The following is a 16,937-nucleotide window of genomic DNA, read 5'->3' as shown; positions in this document are numbered from 1 at the left end:
GGAAATGCTGTTGAGCATGTGTGCTGGCTCAAATGTGAAACTCCTCTCATGTGATTGTTGTTGGGGGCGACCAATTGCTTGTAAATGGGGACAGATTTGTGATGCCACATCAACACATGATGTACTAACTTAGATAAATATTATGACAAAGACAGATGTGAGATTGATCAGCCTGGTACATGCAGCTATTTATCCGTGATTAGCTGTAAGTTGCTCTCACTTCTTGATTAATTGATCACACATGACATGAGTGATAAAATGAATGATTGCAGCAGTCTATGCTCTTTTACTATCTGCAGGCCTTCTCATCTCCTGCACGAAAGGCAAAAGCTCCATAGCACTCCTACTTACCTTACCAGACCAGTTCAGTCAGTGACAGACATTCAGAGAAGGATGCAGATGCACCGCCCAATTTGGCAATGAATATCAGTTTTCTTTTAACAATCATAGGTGGTCATTATGACATTGGCGGTGACTGCTAAATTGGTGGTAATCCCGCCAACAGGCTGGCGGTAATTTCCGCCAAATTAAGACCATGGCAGTGATAACTCCCATAGACAGACAATGTACCACACCATCTGTCAAGGTGCTAACACCACTCACCACGGCAGTTGCAATCAACAGCCAGGCAGAAGACAAAGTACCACTCACCATATTATGACACAGCATACCACCATGATTTCCAGGGCGGTACCAATGCCATCAAAAGTCTGGTGGAAACACAGCACAGGAGACCAAAAACTCATCATCAGAGACACAAAGAAGATGAACGCCGCCACGGAACCGGAACTGCAGGTCTTACCAATGCTTTTCTACGCTATGCTCCACCCTGAACACCAACGCAGACGAAGACAATGATGGTGAGTACAGCTGCCTAGCACACAATGGCGGGAGGGAGGAAAAGGAGAGTGACACACACACGCACAACACACACTATACACACACGCACACCATACACACCACCAGCTGCAGACGAAAAACAATGTCATAGGACACACCTCATAATAATGCAAGGAAAACAGTAAGGCAGAACTTAAAATGTATTTTCATGCCAACAACCACCATAAGTACCAAAGTTACAAATATCATACATGAATAATTGTCCAGAAAGGTCCAATGCCCAGTCCAAAGTACAAAAGGCCCACATGGCCACATGGCACCTTCCAAGCCCCAATTTGATTCTGACATTTTCCGCACCAAACTGTGTAGGGGCAACATGTTGGAAGTGGGCAGGCTCCTCAGGGAGAAAGGGGGTGGGGGCACCTCAGCTGAAGTGGGGAACTTGCCCACTGGTTCTGGAGATGGCTCCATGCCCACTACCCAATGCTAGGGAGTGCAAGGTCACAGTCTCTGAGGTGGGGAACTTGCCCACTGGTTCTGGAAGGGGCTCCATGCCCATTTCACAATGATGGGAGTGCAAGGTCACAGTCTCTGAGGTGGGGAACTGGCCCACTGTTTCTGGAGGGGGCACCATGCCCATTTCCCAATGCTGGGGTTTGCATGTCACAGTCTCTGAAGTGGGGAACTCGCCCACTGCTTCTGAAGGGGTCTGCTTGTACAACAGTCCCTGGAGGGTGGCCTACATGCCCTCTGCAGGAGGTGAGGGCTGCATTGTCTCTGCTGGGGGAGGTGCCCCTGGGCAGCCACTGCTGGAGGTGAGGGCTGGTGAGGACTGCATTGTCTCTGCTACGGAAGGTGTCCCCTGGGCAGCCTCTGCTGGAGGTGAGGACTGCATTGTCTCAGCTGGGAGAGGTGTCCCCTGGGCAGCCTCTGCTGGCGGTGAGGGCTACATTGTCTCTGCTGGGGGAGGTGTCCCCTTGGCAGCCTCTGCTGGATGTGAGGGCTGCATTGTCTCTGCTTGGGGAGGTGTCTTTAAGCCAGCCTCTGCTGGAGGTGGGGGCTGCTGAGTCTCAGCTGGAGGTGAAGGCTGGTGTGTCTCAGCTGGAGGTGAGGGCTTCTTGCCTTTCATTGATGTTTGAGTGGGAACCATTCCTGTCATTGGTGGTTGAGTGGAAACCATTGCTGTCATTGGTGGTTGATTAGGAACCTCTCCTGTCATTGGTGGTTGAGTGGGAACCGCTAGGAACCTCTCCTGTGATTGGTGGTCGAGTGGGAACCACGGCTGTCATTGGTGGTTGAGTGGGAACTGCTCCTGTCATTGGTGGTTGAGTGGAAATCTTTCTCTTCCTGGCTGGAGAAGTGGGATCCTTCCCTTTCCTGGCTGGTGGAGTGGGATCCTTCCCTTTCCTCTCTGGTGGTGTGGGATCCTTACCTTTTCTGGCTGGTGGAGTGGAATCCTTTGCTTTCCTGGCTGGTAGAGTGGGATTCTTCACTTTCCAGGCTGGTGGAATGGGATCCTTCACTTTCCTGGCAGGTGGAGTAGGATCCTTCACTTTCTTGCCTCCATGACTAGGAGGTGCCTCGACTGTCCCAGTGGACTGTTTGGCTGAGGTGCTGGGCTGGGTGGTTGGGACCCTGCTCTTACTGGCAGGACAGGGAGGGGGAGGGGGAGGGAAGAGGTCAAGTTGGGCAAGGAAAAGCTTCTTAGGGACAGTGGGGCGGGATGAGGGAGGAGGGAAGGAAGTGGAGGTTGAGGGAGTGGTTGTTGGAGGAGTATGTCTGCTGGTCTTGGGTGCAAGTGTATGGGCAGTGTGCTGATGTGAGGTTGATGGCTGTTGGGTGTCTGAGTGCCTGCGTTTGTGTCCCTTGGTGTGGCAGACTGGGTGGGAGAAGATACAGGGGACAAGTGGATGGATGTTGTGGAGGTGTCTGCTAGTGAGGTGTATGTACAACTTTGTGTGGTGATGGTGGTGCTGCTTGTTGAAGCAGTGCATGCAGGTGTGAGTGCGGATGTGACTGTGAGGGAGGAGGAGGACGGGAGACAGTGGAGGAAGTGGATATTGTTGTGTGTGCAACTGTCTGTTGTTTGTGTGAGTGCTTGTGGCCAGAAGTGTGCTGCCCGTGTTTGACTGTGCTACTCTTGTCTGATGTTTTGTTTGCATACTTGTCTGTATGTGTGCATGGGATGGGTTGGGGTTGAGGAGACTGGAACTAGGAAGGGGTAGTTGGAGGGGGACGGTAGGAACAGGGACAATGGCTGCCTTCAGAGAGGAGGCTAGAGCCTGGAACGATCTCTGTTGGCCCGCCAATCCACCCTCCAGGAACACATTGCATTGCAGCCTCTTGGATGCCAGCCTCTGGATGGCATTCACTATGGTTGATTGCCCTACGGAGATGGTTCTTAGGAAGTCAGTGGCCTCCTCATTCAGGGCAGCAGGGCTCACTGGGGCAGGGCCTGAGGTGAAGGAGATGCCCACCCTCCTGGATGAGCTGGCACGGGCAACTCTGTGAGGGGCAACTGGGAGGGCGGTGCTGATATGGGGGTGGCGGCTGTACCTGGAGCTGGGGTGGTCCCAGAGATGTCCACCACCACCAGGGAGCTCCGATCTGAGGAGGAATCAGAGCCAGTTTTGTCACGTCCTTTCTCCGCCATGGTGTTCCCCTTGCCCTCCGTCCCACCGGTTCCCTCAATGTCTTTGGACTCTGCCTCCTGGGTCCTGTGGGATGTAGCTCCCTCAGTCGCCAGTGCCCCTGCTCCTCCACCAGATGATGCTAATGTACACATGGACAGGATGACAGTAGAAAAAAGGGAGCTCTGGGTCAATTACAGCACCAACACCACAGTTGGCATACACATTAAAATCACACACAGGGTTCAGGATTGAGGACTATGCACCACACTGGCAATCAATTGGCTAGGTTCCACAGCAAGATGAGGGCCAAACACCTCCAACTGCAGCCCTCCTGGGACCCACTAAGCCCTGTCTGACATGGAATACAACCTAGTTAGGTTACCTGAATTTGCTACATACCCATTACTCTTGAACTTGGTGATGCTGCTATGCCTGACCTGGCGTTAAGGGGAACCAACTGACTCACACCCACCCCTCCGATCCCATGCCACCTTCCAATTATTCTAGTTACGCCCACTGTACTCACCCCCGTTTGGCTGCTGTGATGCCCTCAAGCGCCCATCCAGCTCTGGGTAGGCCACCGCCAGTATGTGGGCCATTAGTGGGGTCAGGTTCCGACGGGCATCGTTGGGAGATAATCCCCAGCTGGGCTTCCGCTGACTTCCGTGCCCAGCAATTCATCCTCCCACCTTTTCCTAATGAGGGTGATCCACCTGCTGTAGACCCCCAGGGTCCAAACGTCCTTAGTGATGGCTTGCCACAATCCCTTCTTCTGATGGGCACTGACCTGTATAGGTAATACAGATGTAAGGATTACACATACAAACCAGCCTGTCACACATATCGCCCACAAATCCCATTTCTATCCCCATTGGAGCACACATCACCCAGTGCCCACCATGTACACAACCAACAGACATGCCACCCCCCAAATGACACAATGCTTGCACACACATCTCCATGCAACCTTGCCACATGCATCGTTCCCAAGGTGTACTCATCTGTTAGTCTGGAGGCCCATACAGCAGTCCATGGGGGAACCTCCTCCACCAAATGCTCCAACTCCTCCGAAGTGAAGGCAGGGGCCCTTTTCCTGGTTATACGGGCCATTGTAGGTTCCAAACACAGGTCAACGCAGCACACGCAGTGTAGGTGTTGTCCTGTGGAAAGTCAGGAATCATGTGAGGATTTACATAGAAAATGGCGGTCATGCCCGTGGTGGTGTATACCGTCACCGCCGCCACTGATCCCCATTGGCCACTGTATTCCATAGAGCCCCATATTAGCCAGTGACGAATTGCACAGTGGTGCAAAACCATCTTCCGCCACCATGCCCAATGTCGGCAGAGTTACCTCACTTCCACCTGTCCCTACATACAGGACAGGTGGTCGCCATTTAATGGTGATGGACAACATTTAGATAGTCCATAACTGTGTCATTGCTGATTATTGCACATACATTGCCATTCGCACTGTCCCATCACATTGATGCTCTGTGCTCACTGAGGTGGTGCTTCCATTGTTCAAGTAGTGACTCACTCTTGTGTACCTTAAATACCTACCATGGTGGATGAATAGGCGGAGGAGACAAGCCCCAGTGTACAGACCCCTTGTGGACTTGCCTACATTGGAGGACAGGCACATAATACTCACCTATAGACTGGACAGGGCCACAACCACAGAGCTCTGTGCCCAATTGAAGCCTGATGTGATATCAGCTATCCGTCATCCCACTGGGATCCCTGCTCTTGTTCAAGCCCTATCAGTACTCCATTTCCTGCCAGTTGGTTCTTTCCAAGTGACAGTGGGCTTGACAGCAGGAATGTCACAGCCAATGTTCTCTAACATGCTGGCAAGCGTTCTGTCTGCCTTGGTCAAACACATGTCCAGCTACATTGTTTTCCCCCAGGTTGATGATTTGGCCACTGTGAAGGCAATATTCTATGAAATGGGACATACTCCCAATATTTTTGGGGCGATTGACGGAACACATATTGCGTTTGTCCCCACCCACCAGAATGAACAGGTGTTCAGGAAAAGGAAGTGTTTCCTCTTACTTAATGTGCAAATGGTGTGGCTGGTGGACCAGTACATTTCCCATGTCACTGCCAAGTATCCTGGGTCAGTTCATGACGCCTTTGTTCTGAGGAATAGCAGAATCCCAAATATGATGGCAGAACTACAGAGCACAGAGTATGGCTAATAGGTGAGCCTGAGTGCCCACCCAATGTATGTCAGTATATGCCTTCTGGTGTTAACCCCATACCATTGTGTAAGGCTAAAGTTTGTCCCTCATTACTTGCAGATGACTCAGGCTACCCAAACCTATCATGGCTCATGACCCCAGTGCTGAATGCCAGGACAGGTGCTGAGAATCCTCACAATGATGCACATGGATGAACCAGGAGAATTATCGAAAGGACCTTTGGCCTCCTGAAGGCCAGGTTCAGATATGTACATCTGACAGGTGTAACCCTGTGCTACTCACCCGAAAAGGTCTGCCAGATATTAGCGGCTTGATGCATGTTGCACAACCTGGCCCTCAGACGTCATGTGCCTTTTCTGCAGGAGGAGGAGACTGGAAATACCGCTGTGGCAGAAGTGGACCTTGAAGACAGTGAGGATGAGGAGGCAGGGGATGAAAATGTGGACAACAGAACATCAGTTATGCGTCAATACTTCCAATCACACACAGGTGAGACAGTGTAACTGACCATTCCTCTGACTATTGTTTTATCTGTGTTGCTGTAGTAGGATGGCAGTCACTTCCTTTGCATCTCAACTTACTGTCACCTTTGGCTTATCATTTTGCAGATGTTGGTGGTTTTACAACAGTGTACTGATGTGATGACTACAGACAGCTACATGTCCTTAATTGTATGCTATCACAGTTTTGAGATCATTTGCACATGATGTGACTGTTGCCATAAATATGCATTTTCATCACATAAATCACTATCAGTCAAGTTGTGTTCCAGGGTGTTTATTGTAGTGCAAATATTTGATGGGGAAGTGCAATGGAATGGGATGATGGTAGAGGAAAGTCCAGGGTATAGTTCCATTCTGTTTGTAGCACAGGTCCATTGTCCAAGGAGCCATAGGAAGGGGAGCAAATATAGTTCAAAGTAGACAGGGTGGGATACAAGGGGGGCATTCAGGAGGGTCTTATTTTCTGGCGGTGGCCTTGTTCTTAGCAAGTGTTTCTGGCTTCCGTCTGGGACGCAGGGAATGTTTGCGGTGTGGTTCACTTTCTGCAGGGGGAGGGGTGCTGGTGGCCTGTGGGTCTTGTGGCAGGGCCTCCTATCCACTAGCTGCAGCTGAAGTGAAGGGCTAGTCAATAGGCTGGCTAGTGGTAGGTGCCCACTGGTGTGCTGTCCATTCCCTCATGATGTTGGCCATGTCTGTCAGCATTCCTGCTATGGAGATCATGTGGCCTTCAAATCCTCCCTGATCTCCTGATGGTGTTCCACTTGCAGCCGCTTGTTCTCCTGCATGTTGGTAAGGATCTGGCCCATCTTGTCTTGGGATTGTTGTTAAGCCCCCAGAACATTAGTGAGTGCCTCCTGGAGAGTCGGTTCCCTGGGCCTGTCCTCCCCCTGGCGCACAGCAGTCCTCCCAGAGTCCCTGTTTCCCTGTGCCTCTGTTCCCTGAATGGTGTGCCCACCAGCACTGACCCCAGCACCCTGATTGTCTTGGGTGTGAGGTGTGGGCAGGGGACCCTATACAGGTGTGCACACTGCTGATTGACATGTCCTAGGGACAGAGGTGTGGGGACATTGGGTGGGTGCTGTGGTGTTGAATACTGATGGGGGAAGGCACTGTGGTGGACTGTGAGTGGGCTGGGGTGGCCAACTGACCAGTGGTCCCTAATGTGCCAGGTAATTCATCCAGATTCAGAAGTCCAGAGTTACTGTAATCACTCAGGAATATTCTGTTGGGGAACTGGTTAGACGTGGCACCTCCTCTCCACTGAGATTGGCTGGGGCACCTGTGGGGATGTAAGTGATGTATTATCCCTCATGTCTGTGACAAACTGTACATCCCTGGCTTCCCCTCTATCATTGTTGTTACCCTACCTCCTTTGTGTATGGTGATTTATTGTGGGATTGTTAGCTCTCCATGCTATTCATGATTTTGTGAGGGGTTTTCATGCAGGGCGGGAAGGGCTGTCCATGTATTGGTATAGCATGCAGGGCTAGGCATTTGGGTTATTCATATGTGTAGGTGCAGTGTGTGGGATGGAGTGCGTTGATGGGTGTGAGGGTCAGGGGGTGTGATGGCAAGCAGGTATGGGGGGTGATTAGTAGTAAATATTGACTCACCAGTGTCTAGCGCTTCGGCAACTCCAGTGAGTCCCTCAGGATGCAGTATTGCCAAGACTTGCTCCTCCCATGATCTGAGCTGTGGTGAAGGAGGTAGAGGTCCACCACCAGTCCTCTGTATGGCGAGCTGATGCCTTGCTGCCACTAACGTACCTTCCCACGTAGGTCGTTCCACCTCTTCCTGATGTCATCCCTTGTTCTTGGATGCTGTCCCACGGCGTTCACCCTGTCCACGATTCTCCGCCATAGCTCCATCTTCCTGGCAATGGATATTTGCTGTACCTGTACTCCAAACAGCTGTGGCTCTACCCTGATTATTTCCTCCACCATGGCCCGCAACTCCTCATCAGTAAAACAGGGGTCCCTTAGTGGGGACATGGGTGTTGTGTGCTGTGTGTTGGTGAGAGGGTATTGAGTAATGTGGTGGGGTGTGGGATGGTGGGTATGTAACGGATGTGTGGGTGTTTGAAGTGCATGTGTCTAGTTGTCTAAGTGGTCTTGGTTTCAGTCTGGTGGCAATAATTGGTGTTCATAAAGGGTTGTGGGTAATGTGGGTGTGTGTTTCATAGAGCTGTGGGTGGGTGGGTGTGATGTGTGTATCAGTGTCAGGTGTGTGATTTCGGTTTATGCCAATGTAGTGTTTGTTTTGAATTTGGGTGTCCATTCGGAGCATGCCGGCGTGTACCGCCAATGGTTTAGTGCCATTGAATGTCTGCCATGGTGAAGCATGGGTCATAATGTGGTGGACGTTGTATTGTTGGTATAACGGTATAGGTGTTGGTACAGACACTTTACCACTGACCTTTGGGCTGGCGGATTTGTGTATGTGGCAGTATTCTGTCGGATTGGTGTGTGTGTATGTCATAATATGGCGAACGGGTATCTGCCACAGTGGCAGTATGTTGGCGGCCGTCACGACGGCGGTAAGCGGGATTTACCACCAATGTCATAATGAGGTTTATAATTTTTAGATCTTGGTGGATTCACTTCACTCCTTCATAATTTGTATTTTTCAAACCTAGTTGACAAAACGTTAATATATCTAAAAATAACCTGGGTCTCTGGGGTTGAAAGATTGTTTGCAATGCATTTAACTGAACAGTGTCATACTCTTTCCTTCATTTCCAGATTGATAATGATGTGCTGCTCTTCACCCTGATAAATATTGTTGTTCAGTTGTGTAGTGTTTGACTATGTCACACCTTTTACCAAATCTCCTTTCCCCTTGATTCATCAAATCTCTAACATTTTACTCCCGGACTGTGATTTATTGAGCTATAACTTACTTAACACCATAAATGAATCACCCACATGAAGGGGCGGATATGGTGAAAGTGACCCCACTCATTGCGAGATCTTCTATTACCTGAGCAGTAGCTCACACCAGCTCCACATGCCCACCCCATATGAAAGAGATCCATATTTTAGATATAGAACGTTATTTCTTGACATCATCATTAAGTCCTTCTTTTGTGTCAACACTTCATCTTGTTGTCTCCACTCCTGACTCTGACTTCACTTCTCCTGACTCGATAATTGTGTTACTTTAATTTAAATTAAATAACTCCCACTGCTCTGAAAAGAAGAACTTGATATTCCTGTGTTTTCCTACAATATCAGGTATTCCTTTCTTGTATCATGATGGTAGTCTGCTGTCAGTTTTTGAAAAGCTATGATAAAAATACATAACCCACTAACTCTGTGTTTTTCTTTGAATGTAGTTGCCTATGATTGAAGTACACCTAGGTGGGAGTGGTACCTTGCTTGTTATGAATGTGATGGTTTCCATCTCAGTACACTAGCCTTACTGCAACTTCTGCTACCAACATTAAGAAGGTACCTTGTCAAGCCCTTCAGTAGGTTTTGGAAAATTGAAAAAAGTAGCAGCCATCGCTTCATCTATTCAGTTAAGGGAACTATAATAATAAAACAACTTCAGCCATAAAGTATCAGAACAGAATCATACTTTTCCCTTTTTTTTTTAACAATTTCAATAAAAAATGTAAAACCCACCCTCTACACCCATCACAGGCTCACCCCTTTCACCAAATAATATCACCCTACCCCAAGCCATGTCCAAAAACAAAATCAAGGAAAGCTAGTCCACAAAGTCCAAACTCTCAGTCCCTTCCCAGTTCCCACCCTTTCCACCCACAAGTCCCTCCCACCAAAATAAAAAATAAAAAAGGGCCACAAGAAGGTGCTGTCTATGCGGGTCCTGAGGTCCTCCTGGTTTTGCTCCAAGTGTGCCATCTGAGGTTTCAGCTGTGCTGAAATTAGTGGTCTCGGTGAAAGGTGGGCAGCAGGGCTTGGTCTTCGGGCAGCTGCCAGCAGCTCTGGTGATGTTGTTTCCTGGAGGTTAGAGGTACTGCTGGCTGGCTGGAGGAACTGGGCCTGGGAGTATTGTGAGGTGACTCTTCTCCACCATAACCATTAGCTGTTGGTACTCCGCCCAGATGGCCTCCAACGTCTGCTGCTGCAGCTGGGCTATTATCTCCTGCTCTGTGGGTGGTGGACCAGCAGGAACAGCCATATCCAGAAAGAACAAACTAAAGAAAAAAGAAGAATTGTAAACAATGCTCTGTGCAACATCTTGTTTAAAATAATATAGTGGTACAGTAGCAGTATATTCATGGTCTCCTAGTCCCATTGAAATCTGTTGTGATTACGAGTCAAATGGCCATTTTGTACTCACACATGCAGCACATAAAACCACTGACTGGCTGAAAGGAATTAAGACAGAATAACAGCACTCCAGATTAGAAGAAAAAAAAGAAAAAAAACTGTTATTTTTTTCTTTAAAGGATTTCCTAGTAAAACAAACAGACAGAAGAAAAAGAAAAATGCATTACTTCTTATTAGTGAGTAAGGCATTGTGCACTATGGAGTACAAGTATTCTTGTTGTGCTAAATTAGAGGGGGCCTGCTAACTAGCACATCAGGTACTTTGCTACTCTCTGTAGTCTGCAGCTGGGGCAGCTGCAATGGACAATCGTCTTACTTTAATACCAACATCCCTGCTCTTATCAAAATGCCTTCCAATTCTACTCCGACTCCAAAGATGCAGATGATTATAATGATACTAGGCAATACATCTCACATATAAAATGTGGACATCCTTTCTGCTGTATTTGGGGTCAAACTGTGTATTGCAGTACAAGGAAAGAAATATGATATGTATACATTTTATTTGACAGTTTTGTCACAGAGTACCCAGTCTGCAAAACCTAAAAATCAGACTTTTAGCCAAAATTTTACTCCCACTCCTTACCCTCTACACATTATTTTTTCAACAAATACATTTGCTTGGCAGTAAAGAAAGGAATCTTAACTTTATCTACTGCTGGGTAAGTTAGAAGGATTAGGACGAGTACTATAGAATAGTGGGGTGTCACTGATCATCATCATGTGCTTACGCTTTGGCTTAGTCAGTCACTGTAGTTGATGAATGTCAAAAGAGAAAAATTTGATCAAGCATACATCTGTTACGGAAGCTATGAAATATATTAATCTTTTTCTCCAAAAAATATAGCATTTGCCAGCAATCCATTTTATTTGGAAATATTATTGGAAAGTATAAAGGAGCTAAGTACTACATATTAAGGTGACAAAGTGGACACTGTGAGGGAAGGAAAACACACTTTTCTTTAGGTTTCCAAATTGCAGTGCATTGAAAACTTTGTGTATGCTGGATTAACTGCAGCAGACGCATATTGCACATCCAACAATACAGTGCCGAACTGAACCATGATCCATTTAGGTCAGGATGGCAAATTGGCAAGGGCAGGGAGGCAATGGATAATAATGGGTGGGATAAATATCTGCTTTGCTTAACAAATAGTGAGTCAAGGGAATAGGCTGAAAATTAAAATACCCCCAATTAGAACAAACACTTTTATAAAACCAGGTAAGCAAAATAGGTGAGCACGCACCTCTCCAAAAAAGCTCCCTTGGTTCTTCATCTAATCAATTATCCATTCTTCTTTTCATTGTTTGATTCACCCTTTGAAATCCCCATTAAAGCTTTACATTCTCTCTTCCAATCTTTCACCTTTCAAATCCATTCATCCATATCCATCCATCGATCTATCGATGGATCCATCCATCCATCCTTTCATCCACTTATCCACCCTGTGAACCATCCTTTGTTTTTACTCTTCCATCCATTTATGCATCCACACATCCTTTAACCAGTCCACCCATTCACCCATCATTTAACCCCCAAAGCATCCTTTCACCCATCCACCCTTTCACCCATTCATGTATACTACCACTATATTACGCATCCTTTTACCCACTCACACATCCTTTCTGACATATACCATTTCACCTATCCTTTTAACCTTCCATCCTTGTTTCTCTTTTCCATCAACCCAAATTATTTTTATTGTTCATTATAAGCTTTAGTCTGCCGAGCTAAAGATCGAAGAGGACATTAAGAACTGTACCCCTGCTGTAGCTGCTAAAGCAGCTTGTTCACAACACTCATGCATTGAGTATGCTAGTAATTTTCAATAAGCAAGCAATGTGACATAGCGCCTCCCATCCCTGTTGCTGCAGTTACTCCCCCTCCAACCAATGCAGCATCTGCTGCAGTGCCACTGCCGCTGGCCCCAATGGTGGTAGTCTATGTAGCTAGAAATAATATTGCACACTTTAGATGTCAGATGATCCTCCTCTTATTATTGTTTAACAAAATGCAACTGCAATGCATCACTACAATTCGGTTAGCAGTATCTTCTGTCAAAAATGTCACTTTGGGCATTTTGTTGGTTATCAATGTTAGAAATCCAGGTAGCGAAGCCAACCAAAACGTTTTGTAATGGAGGGGCCAAACTATGTTGACTCTTAGTAATTGAAGCGCAATGAAAGCATGGAATAATTGGTCAATGAAACTGCTGGTATACTACTAGATTAATGAATAATAGATGATGCAACTCAGCATTGGTGGGACCATGAACCTGGCCTCTCTCTTGTTATACTGTTTGACCATGAACAAGAAAAAGAAAGCCTTCTAAACACACATGTATAGAATAGCTTACTTGAGCATGTAATCTTAATAGTAGAGTACCTGTTCTAAAATCTGTTCTCTTGGTCTTACAGTGCCACTTCACAAGATATATGAGGGAGAGGGAAAGTTTACTAATGAATCAGAAGAAAGCTACAGACTAGTACAGACAAGAGTAAGTCAGCTACAGAAAAATAACATGTAGAAAACAAACAGTATAATGCAGGGATGAAGAGGAGATAAAAAATGGAGATGCACAGGAAACAAAATTCAAAACATATTCTAAATGGGGAGAGGTAAAAGTTAGGGAATAATATTAACAGAAGTACTTAATGAAGCCAACAGGTCTGTCAGCTGGGGCAGCACTGCTGGTGATGTTTGTGGTGCTTCCACCCTCCGCAAGACTTGTTGTGGCATCCCCCAGCTCCTTGACCCTCAAAGCCCTTTTCTTGCCCTTAGGTGTTATAGTAATAAATCAAGAAGATAAAAAAATAGATTAGTGGTACAGTTAATCTCCCCAAAAATATTTTGACAGGCAAAAATACAGTAAACATTATACTTTTCTACAACTAAACAGTTGTCTATAGTACTGTACAGAGTTGACCTTTTCCTAATCTCCTAGACCTAAGGCCTATTCCAAATTTCCTAAACCTAAACTATATTTAGAGCTATTATTGCTTTGCAATTAATGATCTTTGCTTCTCATTATTAACACCCTTTGATGGGCCAACTAAATCTCCCCATTTTTCAATGCATAGATGTATGCTACACATCACTGGGGGATTGCTTGGGACTGTAAGAGCAACATAAAGAAAGGCATAGAGAATGCTAACTCACTCATATTAGTACTACATCTATCTTGGTGACAGAACAGACTAGTCTGAAATAATCAGCCCAAGTGAGCGCTGACAAGAACTATTGGGTAGCATCGACCACCTGTCTCACTCAAATTGGGTCATATAACATTTATAATGTAAAATTAACTTACCAATGAGTGTGAGCAGCAAGCTATGTGAAGAAATAACAGTGTAGAACACAGCAAATAAATAATACTAACCAAGCTCCACAATCTAAACTTCCAGCAAATTGAGCAGGTTATGCTCCCTGTTGAGGATATTGGCCTTGCTGTGTGTCAGCTACTGTTGGGTAACCGGGATCCCATTGTTCAAATGCACAAACCAGTGCACCCTCCCCCACAGAAGCCTACAGTACAGCAGTGCCTACCCACTCCCGGCCTGATGCCTGCTGCCAGCATGGAGGGGAGGTGACACTACATGTAAACAACCAGTGTGGTCAGCTCTGCCTCCGAAAAATGGTATGTACCTGCACCCCTTGGTGGGAAGAAATATGAAATGGAAGGAATTAATAGAAGAAAGGAAGAACTAAGGAACTAAAGGGAAAACCCCCAAAAATACAAAAAAGTTACAGAAATATAAAACAAAGACACACACTAACGGGGGAGGGTTGGAAAGATTTTCGTTGGGTAGAGAATCTGCAGAATGGAAGGGCGGATTGTGCTACTCACATGCTAAAAAGCTGCATGGACGATAACTTCCACCCCCTTACGGAGTTCCTCATAATCTCACAGAGTTTTCATGGTACTCTTTGAAATTCTGTGAGTTTTGCCCAGGCCTACAACAAAGCTTGTCATTTGATTTTATTCCACCATGCAGGACAAAGCACCTCTTGTACCCTGAGGGCTAGGGTAGCAGTGGAGACAGCCCAGGACACTGAGCTTTCAAATGCACAATAGTAACACTGCTAGGGCTCAAACAGGTGCCCTGACACCTAACTAATGGCTGCTCCTGATCCATGTCAACTACCTCCTTAAAATACACTGATTGGTCTATTCGGGGAGTCTTGATGTTGGCGCTTTGGGCAGAAGAGCAGATTCCTGCATCTGGGTTGGCAGTGCTTGGGTGTGGCCATATTTTTGGTCTTTGACACTATTACTGCAGGTTCTGAATACTCCATTAGCGGCCCTCCTGGGATATGTCAGGGATATCCTTCCTGGCATGTTCACTGTGATGCTGCTCCTTCTTGCCAAGCATTAGGTGGTGATTCACTAGAGATGTGGTACTGTCTCTGGGGTGCAGGTGTGGCTGAAGGGTGCAGTCAAGAAAATCTAGAGGAACATTGGCAGATGATGCCTATCTGATCTGACCTAAATATATCTAGGGACCTATTGTTTACTCTCTTGCAGTATGGAAGGGCCAGGTGGGAAAGAGAGCTGGACCGACCAAGTCACAGTCATTGCAACTGAGTGAAGATTGACAATCACTGGTCTCCCCACCTGCAAGGCCTATTGCACAAGGATTGACTTGGCTGGTTTAATATTCTTGCGAGTTCTTTGATGCTGCATGGTGGGTGCTCTGGTCATTCGTGTTTACAGTCTGATGGTAATGTAACATGAATGCTAACCAGTATGATTTTCTGCAAATATATGCTATTTGTCTGTGGTTTAAATGTTAATAAACAACATGCTTTATTTATTCATTTTTTCCTACTGAGACTATTGTAATAAATAAAGAAATGAGGGAGTCTGAGATCAAAAAGTCTCCCAAAGTGGCTTCCCAAAAAAGGAGTCAAAATGTAGCCCAGATATCTCACAATGATAGAAGTGTGCTAAATGTAACTCATACAGCAAAATAAGAAAAACATAAAAAATAGCTACTAGTTTAAAAACCCTTTGCACTATTGAGAAGTCTGAAAATGTGTCCTTATTTTAGATTTCAAGAGCAATAACCATAATTTCTAAGAGAAAAAAACTCTCATTATGTTTATTTCTAATGAAAATGCTTTAGATTTAGATGCCATGAAGATGACTTCAGGTATTCCATGCTTTCGTCAGAAATACAGAATGGTAATGCTCTAGTTGTTCATTTAAACTCTCAAGGGTAGAGGGGGCAGGACATGAATAACAGAGGTGAGGGAGCAGGGTCAGAAGCATCAAGCTGACATGCCTGGGCAGGCCGAAGGGGCAGTGGCAGCTGATTATACCACACCGGGTAGGTGGGAGGAGCAGTGGTTGAAAAACTGACCAATGGGCAGGTGGAGAGGGGAACAGCAGCAAACCAACCATGTCAGTCAGGCAAGAGAGGCTGTGACAGCGCAATGATCTTTGGAGAATGAGAGGGAGGGGTGAAGCCTGCACAACAGACCATGGAGGGCAGGAGGAATGAAGTAGGGGTACAGAGTCAAATAATGGAATGCAGGAGGATGGTGATAGGAGCGGTAAGCTGACCACATAGAGCAGGCAGAAAGGATATTGGGAGCAGAATAGACCACATGGGCAGGCCGAAGGGCAGTGGCAACAAGGTAAACCAAGGAGGACACGAAGGAGGGGTAAAGGTATGAACACGTGCAACAGAGGGCGGAGGGATGGGGGTGGGGGCAGCAAGCTGACCACGCAAAGCAGGTAGGTGGCGCAGTGTTAGCACAGTTGACCATGGGGAGCAGAAGGGAGGGGACAGGATTATACACACAAACAATAGGGGCAAGGAGAAAGAGGCAATGGTAGCAAGCTGATCATGCAGGGCAGGTGGGTTCAGTATTGGTACAACAGACCATGGATGACAGAAGAGAAGGGTCAGGGGCAGGCCAGTAGGCCATGAAGAGCTATAGAGAAGGGATAGGGCCACAGACTTGAAAAATGTAAGGTAGGAGGGAGTTGGAGGGTGCAGGAACAACAAGCTGACAAAGCAGGGAAGGAGGGAGGGACAAAGGCAGCACAATGATTATGCAAGGTATGCTGAAAAGGGCGTGGTAGCACAACTGCCCATGGATGGAGGAATAGAAAGGCAGTGGCAACGCCACAGACTATGGAGGGCAGGAAGTAGTGGGTAGGGGGAGGGACTCTGACAGCAAAGGGAGTGAGGACGAGACAGGAGCAACAAGCTGACCATGTAGGGCAGGTAAGAGTGGCAGCAGCATCACAATAGACCATGCAGAGAAGGCAGGGTTGACAGAGGCAGCTCTACGGACCATAAAGTACAGTAGGGAAAGGCAAGGGAATATACATGCACAAAGGAGGGAAGGTGGGAGTTGGTCAAGGACAGCTGTCGGCCAATTTAAACACTTATTTTTCCATTTTTGTCCCACCAGACTCCAGTGTCATCAACTGCCGATATATCT

The sequence above is a fragment of the Pleurodeles waltl genome, chromosome 9 (assembly GCF_031143425.1).
Source record: "Pleurodeles waltl isolate 20211129_DDA chromosome 9, aPleWal1.hap1.20221129, whole genome shotgun sequence".
NCBI lineage: Eukaryota > Metazoa > Chordata > Amphibia > Caudata > Salamandridae > Pleurodeles > Pleurodeles waltl.
The sequence above is the reverse complement of the archived record's forward strand: the minus strand, read 5'-3'. Positions refer to the sequence as shown.